A 10,188-nucleotide genomic window follows, 5' to 3' on the forward strand; every position below is an offset into this window, starting at 1 on the left:
CCTGCTCCAGAATTCTTGCCTGGGAGAATCCCCATGGACAGAGGAGCCTGGTGGCCTGCAGTCCGTGGGGTCGCAGAGTTGGACATGACTGAGCACAGCACAAATGGAGAAGACAATCAAGCCCTCCACATCTGTCTGTCCTGCTGGGCTGCTGTTAGGGGTTATGCGAACTTTCACAGCAGTTTCAAATCACGGGCTCTGAGGTCTGACAGATCTCAGTTGGGGTCCTGAGTCCATCACTCCCTAGCTCTGGGTCCTGGGGCAAGGTCAGTAACTTCTCTGCACCTCAGTTTTTGCATCTGCAAAATGGGGATAATATTAATACCTGCCCCACCTGACTGTCACAACAACCAGATGAGATTTTGGGTGAAAGTGTGGTATGGTGCACAGCCCAAGTGAAGTCCTCAGAAGGCTTTGATATTGATGGCACAGCCCTTCCAGCTCAAGATCAGGAAAAAAAGATTAAAATGGGAAATTATGCTTATAGTGTTTTCACATTCATCAAATTTAGTGGAGCCTCACAAATGGGCAAGGTAGGTCAGAGTTTATCCTCTTGAGTCTAGTAAATTCAACTGCCCACCTTCCCTGGAACGATGCTGAGTCTGCCAGGGGTTGCTGGCAAAAGGGCAAGGCATCCTACGCTACTGCTACAGTGGAAATCAGGTTCTCCAGCTTCACCTGGGCCAGCCCTGGCCTGGCCCTTTCAGCAAATGACTTTGAAGGTTGCCTCATGGAAAGACTGTCCAAAAGCCACTCACTTAACCACACACCCCAAACCTGCCAACTTCTCTGCATCCCCAGCTGCTCCCTCCTTCCCTTGGTGCGGCATCCTGGATTTATCTCTCTGTCCAGGTTCTTGGGCCCCTTTCTCTCCCCTCTGCCTTCAATCCTCCCAGCTCCTTGCTATCGGCCTCAGCATGCACCCACGCTGCTCTAATGATTAAAAGCGAAACGTAGCAGGTGCCGTGTTAAGCGCTTTTACAAGCACATCTCATCTCATCTTCACCGAACCCCAGGAGGCACGTATTGTCACCTTCATCCCCATTTTACGGAGGCTCCAAGGACTTCAGTGACTTGCCTCAGGGCTCACAGATAGTGAATGGGGACTCCGGATCCCTGTGTTCTAACCACATGCGGTCCTTTAAAACGCATTCCACATTTCTCTCCAGCATCTACACGCTCTCCTCAATTGAACAGAACTTTTAGAAAACACTGTCTACACGGGCGCTCCGCTTCCTCACTCCAGCCGAGGCTGCCCCAGGCCCGCGGCTTGCCCCAGTTTGTATCCACCTGGCCCTGTGGCCAGCCCGTGCCACGCCTCCGGGCGCCTCCTAATTCCCTTCCTTGCTGGGGCCTCCCGCACCCCTTCCGTGCTCCCCAGCCCCACCCTCGCACTTCTCCTTGACCCCTTTCTCTTCCGAGGATTCTCGGCGCTGCGCACTGCGTCTCCCCAGCTTTCCCTTCGTCTCTCGGGGCGCAGCTGGACCAGACCACTTCCCCCCGGGAGTCCCCGTGGGCGGCCCCAGGGGTGGGTGGGCTCCCGGCTCTGCGATCCCACGGCACCCCGCCCCCGGAGCCCAGTCCCCCGCCGCCTGGCTCCGCGAGGCCAGAGGGCCTGTTCGAGCTCCGGTCCGTGCGTCTCCCCCGCCGCATCTCCAGGTGCGCGCGCAGCGCAGCGAGCAGAGCCGGCCCGGGCTACTCAAGGAACAGCGACCGCAGGGCGGCCGCCGGGCCCGCAGGGAGGGCAGGGGGCAGCGAGTCCGGGGCGGGGCTCGGCAGCCCGGACTCCAGGTCCCCGAGGTGCGCGGGGAGGCTCGCGGCGGGGAGCGGGGCCCCGGGGTCCCGGGGCAGGCGGGGGCGGGGTGCGCTGCACCCACCTCGCTGCCGCCGCCTCCTCGCGGCGGCCCGGCCGGAGCTTCCGGTGGCGGGAGCACTTGGCCCCGGCGGCGGAAGCCGGGGAGGGCGGGCCCGGGGCCGGTTCCTGCATCCCGAGCCGCCTCCCGAGGCGGCCCCGGGGGCGGGGCGAGCGCTCTCCGCTGGGGAAACTGAGGCTTGGGGCGGGAACCACGGTGTGGCAGTCTGTTTTTGCACCGAAAGCCCACCTGCTTCCGTTCTCCTGCTCCCCGCGCGAGTTCATGGCACAAGTGTGGGACTCGCGCAATAAACGAATGCAGACTTGGGACTCGAACCATCCCGGCCCCTGCCTGCCTGCAGCCCCTTGCGGGGTGGGGCGAGCGGCAGAAACACCCGCGTCTTAGCCCTCTTGGGTTCCTGCAGAGATCCTGGCTCAGCGCTTACTGAGTTGGACGCAATCAGCAAAGAGATGTAGAAAGCAGTTAGTTCCGAGCGCTAGGCGCTTCCACAAAACTCGGTGTTTTCAGGAACCAAGACTAATTTTTTCTAAATATACACACGCGCGCGGGTGCGCGTGAACAATCACTTATCCCCTATGAATTTTGTGTATATCAATTAAAATAATTATGGTACTTAGCGTTGGGATAGAATTTTTGTTTAAATATACAACCTTTATTTTTGCGAATTTGATCAAGGCTCCCCCATCAATATCTGCAGGACTTTTAGCTGAGGACCGAGGGAGCCTGCCTACTTTGCTGGTTTTGTTTTCGTTGCTCAGACCCATCCATTACGTTCTCTACGTGTTAGGATCTCATTTTTCTGTCCTGACACCCAACCGGAGTTGGGAACTGTGTGTTCCTTCTTTGGCTTGGTTTGGTTTGAGCCCGGGATGTGTTTGAGCCTCTAGCTCACCTGGGGTGGAACCCCAACTTCTGCTGGTGCTGCAGGACGGTCCTTCTGGAGAAAGGAGGGCCCCCTGTCCGTCGTGGAGGGGAGGCACCTGCCTGCGGACGAGCTGAGGGTCTAAGGGGCCTCCCGGCTGGCAATCTGTGGGGCACTGAGAGAGGTGGCTCTGTGGTCACTCTCAGTTCTAAGAGAAACGCATTCAGAGCTTGGAGTCTCTGATTTAAAAACTCCTTGGTTCTCAGTGCAATCCGTGAAGGCTTTGGGGCCTCTAAAAGCCGTTCTCTGGTCCCGTGTCTGTCCCACCCACCCCTTCCTCTCTGCCCCAAGCCCGCCTCAGTGAGCGGTCGGCCTGACCTTACTCTCTTCGTGTGCCACATCCTGTTTTCAGATTAATGAGCTCATTTGGTGGAAACTTACCGAGGGAAATAGTTTAATTTTGGAAAGTACCAAAAACTTATCTGTAGTCACTCGACTTATTTTGGGGGGCTCTCGAAATAGAGCGGGCATCACCGGGGGACCTCTGAGCCATCAGGGAGCGGCAAATTGAAAGGAGAACCCGATGAGGCTGAACGTGACTCAGAAAGGAATCAAAACCTTTTGGAGACCACTCATCTCTACCCAGTAGAAAAAAAAAAATTCCAAAAATAATTTGAAGAAGAAAAGCAGTACGTGTGGCTAAGGCCTAAGATCTGGTGGTGTGAGCCTGGGGCCACGACTGGGCACGAGAAAGCCCACACAGGGAAGTAGGGGGTGTTTGAGCCGCAGCGTGCCTCTCACATTCCTATCTGCTCTCCTTGTCCTAAGAGGCACCAGAAGGTTTCCGTTCTCCAGTCTTCCCCTGGTCCTTCAGCTGTCACACTCTTGGCCTTGAGGCTGCCTGCTAGCCTTGTAGCCTGTTAAGCTTGTGGTTCCTGCAGGGAGCTAAGGATTGAGTAGTTAGGAGGACTCTGGAAAATTAAAGTTTTTTGTGCCGTTCTGCATTGAAGATGGTAGAGCACGGGTGACAAGCCCCCTAAGTGTCCGATCACCTCCTTGGCCTGCCCTGTTACCTAGAGGAGAGACTTTTCATCCCTTCTAAGAGGTAGGATAGAAAAATGGTGAAAATTGACAAGGCACTGACAAGTTAGTACTGGAATGAAATTGTGTCTTCCTTCTCTCTGCCCCGCCTTCCCCCAGCTGAAACCTGTATAGATATTTTGGAGGATATATTTATATTTTGGAATGAGCACTGGACTAGGAGTCAGGACATTTTGTGTGTGTGTGTGTGTGTGTGTGTGTGTGTGTGTGTTTTCTCCCTGTCACTAAAGCAGTTTTGGGGGAGAGTAGCTGAATAAATGAATGCTCAATAGTTCAACAAATTACAGTCCATAGTGTTGCTATTTTTTTCCTAAGTGGAAAATGACCTGGGTGGAGTGCCGTGGGTTATCTCAAAACTTGTATCAGCTGTGAGACTGTCTTCAAATGCTTTTTCACCTAGAGCCCGAGGATGCATGCTAAGTCGCTTCAGTCATGTCCGACTCTCCAGAGACTCCGCCAGGCTCCTCTGTCCATGGGATTCCCCAGGCGAGAATCCCGGAGTGGGTTGCCATGCCCTTCTCCAGGGGACCCTCCTGACCCCGGGATCGAACCCGCGCCTCTTCTGTCTCTTACACGGCAGGCCAGTTCTTTACCGCGGGCGCCACCTGGGAAGCCCAGAGCCCAAGCCTACGGGCCAGCTAGAAGCATGGATTTTCTGTTAAGCAAAGCAGACAGCTAGGAGTCTGTGCCTTGGGCTTCTTTCCTCCCCATCCTGACCTCTAGGCTCTAGGAACATGGTTTAAAAATGGTGGATATCACTCCCAGATCCCAGAGGTGGAAACTGGGATTCTCTCCTGAGCTGGCTTGCCTCTGCTGTCCCAACTGTTGGAGCTTTTTTTCCCAACGACTGAGCCTTTCCAGATGTTAGAGTCCTGACGGGCATCGGAGGAGGGAGAGATTGATTGCCAGGGTCATCAGCCTTCCAGAGGGTGGGGGGCAGGACGAGACTGGAGCCTAAGCGCTTGGAGGACTGAGGGTGGCGGTCGCGGTGAAAGCGGCAGTGACGATGTCAGCGCTACACGTTAGTATCAGTCACCGCGACGCTGCTCTCATCCGAGCGCACCACAGGCCTCGCTCCCTTTACTGATGCCATCGAGAAGAGGTGAGAAAACGACTTTCTCCTTTCTAAAAGCCAGGCCCCAGATTACAGCAGCAAATGAGGCAGGCGGGGCTGCTGGTCTCAGGGCCGCCGGCTCCTAGAGGCGAATGCGCCGCGCGTGTCCCTTCTCCGAATGCCAGTCGTTCATGAGGCTTCTGTGTGTGTGCGCGCGCGCGCGGGGTGGGGGGTGGCGGGGCTCAGTTGTGTCCAGCTCTTTGCCATCACATGGATTGCAGCCTGCCAGGCTCCTTTGTCCATGGAATTTTCCAGGCCAGAGTCCTGGAGCGGGTTGCCATTTCCTGCGCCAGAGGATCTTCCCAATTCAGGGATTGAACCTGCGTCTCGTGTGTTTCCTGCAGTGGCAGGCAGGTTCTTTATCACCGTGGCGCTTGGGAAGCAGCAGAGTTGGACGTGACTGAGCATGTTAAGTATGTGCGGATTCCTTGACTAGGGATCAGACCGGTGCCCCCTGCAGTGGAAACGGAGTCTTCACCCCTGGCCTGCTAGGGCTGGTCCTGTTTCGGCTTGTCAGCTCTTAAACGGGGGCCCAGAATGGGCTACTGACTCCTCTTCTCGTAAACGCGACATCCCCCTCTTTGCCCCTATATTCCTTCTCTCCATTGCCAGCTGCAGGCTTTGTCCCTGTCCCTGTCTTTAGTAAAAACAGTGAGCAGCTTTCCCGCTATCATCTATATCTCCTCTGAAAACTTCTGATTCTTGGACCAGGAAATTTAATTGGACAGATGATTACAGGTTATCAGACATCTAGTATTGATAGATTAGAAGAGCAAATGGTCCTGAGTTCCTCAACCCAAGTTAAGCACCTCCCCATGGTAACTTATACACAGCTGACATCAGCAATGGAACCATCTACCGAATGATCTTGTAAAACCTTTAGCCTATAAGACACAGCCTTTGCTTTGATGTGATGATTTAAAATGTCCCAAGTTTCCTTCTGTTACCCTCCATCTTGTTCTTTCTATACTTGTTATAAGTGGCAACTTATAAACTATGCTTGTTTACAGGTTTTTTTCCTGTACCACTAGAATTTGTGAATTATATGAATATAAGAAGTTAAATGAATTAAAGGTGTTAAAGTAAAGCTGTGTCTGATTTCTCTGTTGTCTTTTCCCCTGACTCAGCACAGAGGAGGCAATCAATAAACATTTGTGCAATCAATGGCTAATACTCAAGACACCATCCATAACCATTTTTACTTGAGGTGATGACCATTAATGATGATCTCACCATCGTCACAAAATATTACGTATCTTTGGCCTGATTTTTAGGGTGTTATGAAATTAGAAATAGCATTCTAGTGGAAATTTGATAAGAAATTTGGGGTTCTTCTCTGAAAGGAGTTTCTATGCCAAGTGATTTTTCGTATCTCAACAGACTTCCAGATTTTAAGGAAAGAAACAAATCACTTCAGAAGTTCTTTGAATTGTAGGCTCCAGAGCTGTCCCTAGGGGTTTTCCAACTATTTGTGGGACTGGCCGCTTTGAGAGTGCCGTGGAGATTCCAGTTTGTGATGGGGGTACCAATGACACTCACAGGGATGGTAATGTGCTCCAGGCAAAGAGCTTGGCAGACAGCCCCTTTGATATCGACAAGCTCTTATGAGGCCAACGATGAGGAAGGCAGACAACTCTGGGTCTGCAATAGTCCACGTGCCACTTCTCTTCACCACCTCTGGCCACCCGGGTGCCTTGTTCTACAAATTTGGTTTTTCTATGTGTCAAATCCCTTTTTTCAGGGACGCTTGACAATTACAAATGATTCTGAAGGTGGATGCCCGGTCCTCCAAGGCCTTTTGCTGGGCTACAGAATTATTGCTCTTCCCTCATACTTGTGAGAGGGTGGGTTTCTCAGGCTCTTGGCTCGAGTGGAACAGGGATGACTCGATGTCCTAGCTGCAAAGCAGTCGACATCTGCCTGAGGAGGGATAAGCCTGGGGATCCTTCTCTCACTTTGTCCTGATGACTCAACCTGAGAGAGAAAAATCAATGTGTGAGCAGAGCTCTTACTCAGGAATCAGGAGACCTGCTTCTGACATTGATTTCAGGACAGTGGGGAAACTCTGTTCCATTTTTGGACCTCATTTTTCCCATCTGCAAAGTGGGTGAATGACCTCAGACCACCCTTCAGGGCAAATTCCTTGGCCATTCAAACCCGGTTCTGGGGAAGGGGTGCAGCCCTCCCACCTGGTGAGGGGCCGCTCTCCCCACCTGGGCCAGGAACGTCTGTAACGGACGCTGGAAGCTCCCACCAGATGCCTGGCTTTTTTGGACTCCACACACAATTTTTTTTCCAAGACAAAGCAATATGAAAAACCTGATGAATTTCTTTCAGAGCTCAGGCTAGGTGAATTTACAGCACAAGAATATGGGGCAGGGAGTAACGGGCTACGAACCAGGGCTGCGGCCTGTGTTCCCTCAAAGGATACCCAAGCTCGGGGCTCGGATCGTGAACACGTGGAGCTGATGCTTACTCATCTCTTCTGAGCTTCTTGTCTAAAAATGGGGAAACGGGAGCTCAGGTTGGGGAAAGAGCCTATACAGTAAGTCAGAGTTTCCGAGGCATCTTCCTCTGGGTGCTGCTGCCTTTTGTCCCCAGATGTCTCATTATGTCCCCATTATATATATTTTGTCTCATTATATCCCTGTCCTTTCTCGTTTCTGCATTCGTTTCTCCTTGGCTGTCTCTCCACAAAACTGAGTTTCCCGAGGGCCAGAGAGCAGGGTGTATCCATCTTTGTCGGCCCCTCGTGTTCAGCCTGTCTCACACCCTAGTAAATATCTATTTAGAGAGACTGCTTAGCCATCTTAAGAGGATCCAGGAATGTTAGGAAAATATCCATCCTGTCTTTCACATCTGCGGGCTCCGCAAACGTAATTAACAGTTTTCACTTCTACCACAAATCTATTTACTCCTCTTTAGAAGAACCATAGTATAGACATTTAGCCACATTTTCTGCGGAGATCATTGCCTCAAGCGTTTTGGAGGTAGAATGCAGGAATTTTTAAAATGCAAAATCAAATAATACACAAGAAAAGCTAGTCTGTCTGGCTCCCATCCTTGGTTGCTCTCTTCTGTAACCAGCATCCAGCTATACAGACAGAGGGCTGTGTGTGTGTTTGTGGGGGGGGGGCGGTGGTGCCCTAAGGCCTCTCCAGCCCCTCTGATTACTGAAACCGGAGCTGCCTGGGGAGGCCAGGACCTGGCACCAACTCTCACAGGGTCCTGCCTCTCTGTTCACAGAGAACGTGTCTGCACACGAGCGCTCCCAAGCCACCCTGGAGTCCCTCCAAGGACCGGCCTGGAGGCTGGCCAGGGGGAGGGTGCTCCTGGAAAGGACACATCTCTGAAGCAGAACCATGGTGTACAGGCATACACATGCAGATGCTTGCAGGATGGCCAGGTCTTTCAAGGTTTCTAGAGAAATTGTAAATCTGGATTTTTACGTGTAATAGCTTAAATTTAGAACGCTCCCAAAAGCCAAACCCTAACCAAATGAGCATCCTCACAAACCGTATCTGAGGGCCACGATATGCAACCTCTGGTACAGTCTGGCACATCACACACACAGCCTAAGCAGGGGAGCGAACGCCCTGCACGAAGCTCACTGGGCTGCACACACTGCGGGTGCTTATCCAGGTGCAGACCTTGGGCACGACCGACAGGAGTCACCCAACGTTTGCACACGCTTGCTGCCTCCTAGGACATCCACTTTCCAGCTAAGGAGACTGAGCGTCAGCGGTCTCCAGGGCCGCGTCGCTGGGCGCTGCCTGGCCACAGAGCCGGTGTTGGCTGCCCACTCACCTCCAGGATGTCTGCATGCTCAGCTGTGTGCAACTCTCCGCCATGGGACTCTCCAGCAAGAATGCCAGAGTGGGCCGCCACTTCCTTCTCCAGGGGATCTTCCGACCCAGGGATTGAAGCCTACGTCTTCTGGGTCTCCTGCACTGCAGGTGGGTTCTTTACCTGCCGAGCCATCAGGGAAGCCTGTGACTGAACTGGAACGCCGGCTGCTCCGCACCTCCCCATCAACTCAGCTCTGAGTTCAGGGGCTGTGTTCTATTCGCTGTTGCACCCTCATCACCCAACAGACTATACAAGGTGCTCAGTAAATACCTGTGGGATTGCCTACAGGTATGCAAGTGCACATGGATGCAAGCACATGGGAACCCAGCCCCAGAGCTGCCCAGGAAGACCTTACCACTCTCGGGGTGCTCCCAAAGGCACATGCCCACCCCCCGGTCTCCCACCTCCCAAACCAGGCCTCCCCAGTCCCCCAGCTTTGCCCAACGCCTTCACAAATTGTTTCCTGGAAATCTTGAGGCGACTGTGGTGTTCTTTTCCCCTAACTCAGGAGACAACTCAGCAGTTCTGTTTTTCAAAGTCTGGGACTCATAAACCTGGAATCCTTTCTTCGATTTTTCCACTAGAATTTTCCTTGGCTGGGTGCCTCTCCCCAGGGCCCCGGCCAGGAGGTCACACTGAGAGCGCCCTCTGCTGGAAACCGTCTTCCCAACCTAGTGGGCAATTCCAGAGCGGGTACCTGTCCGGTCACAACTGCTGTCCAGATGGGGACACTGAGTCAGGTGGTAGTCTTGGGGAGAGGTGCTTGGGGGGCGGGGCTGGGGACTCACCCCAAGCGCGTGCCAGGGTGCGCTGCTACTAAGTGGTTTGTGATCTTTTCTTTTCCTTTTTTGGAAAAAAATAGAAGAGCTCCCAGAGCTCAGACAGGGCAGAGAAAGGCCCTCCGCTCTCCCCGGGGCCTGTATGTGGAGCAGATGGCAGAGGCTGGGAACCTGTTCAGATCCAGCTTCCTTCTTGAATCCCCACCATGTCTGGTAGGAGAGGAAACCGAGCCACAGAGAGACGCTGGGGAAGGAGGAGGGGGCAGACTTGCTGAGAATCTGCTGTGCCTAGCTGTGCTAACAACCTCTCGTTTAATCTTCCCAGCAACCTTGTGAGGTAGGTGGTGTTGTTTCCATTTCACAGATGAAGACATAGAGCTGAGTGAGGTCTCAAGATCAGAAACGAAGGGGAGAGCTGGGGTTGCATCCAAACCCGCTGTTTTTTTTGGCTGTGCAGCCTTCTGGATTTTTCCCATTTGGCTCCCGAGGGCCCAAGGCGGGGCCTTTGTGGCTGGGCTCATCAAGGCAAGGTTTCCGTGGCCCTTCTCCTCAGCCCCTTCCAGAGGGCACTGTTGGGCACCCTAGGGAGATGGGTTGACCAGCCTCATC

This window comes from Capricornis sumatraensis, chromosome 6 (genome assembly GCF_032405125.1).
Source record: "Capricornis sumatraensis isolate serow.1 chromosome 6, serow.2, whole genome shotgun sequence".
In the NCBI taxonomy this organism is placed as follows: Eukaryota; Metazoa; Chordata; class Mammalia; order Artiodactyla; family Bovidae; genus Capricornis; species Capricornis sumatraensis.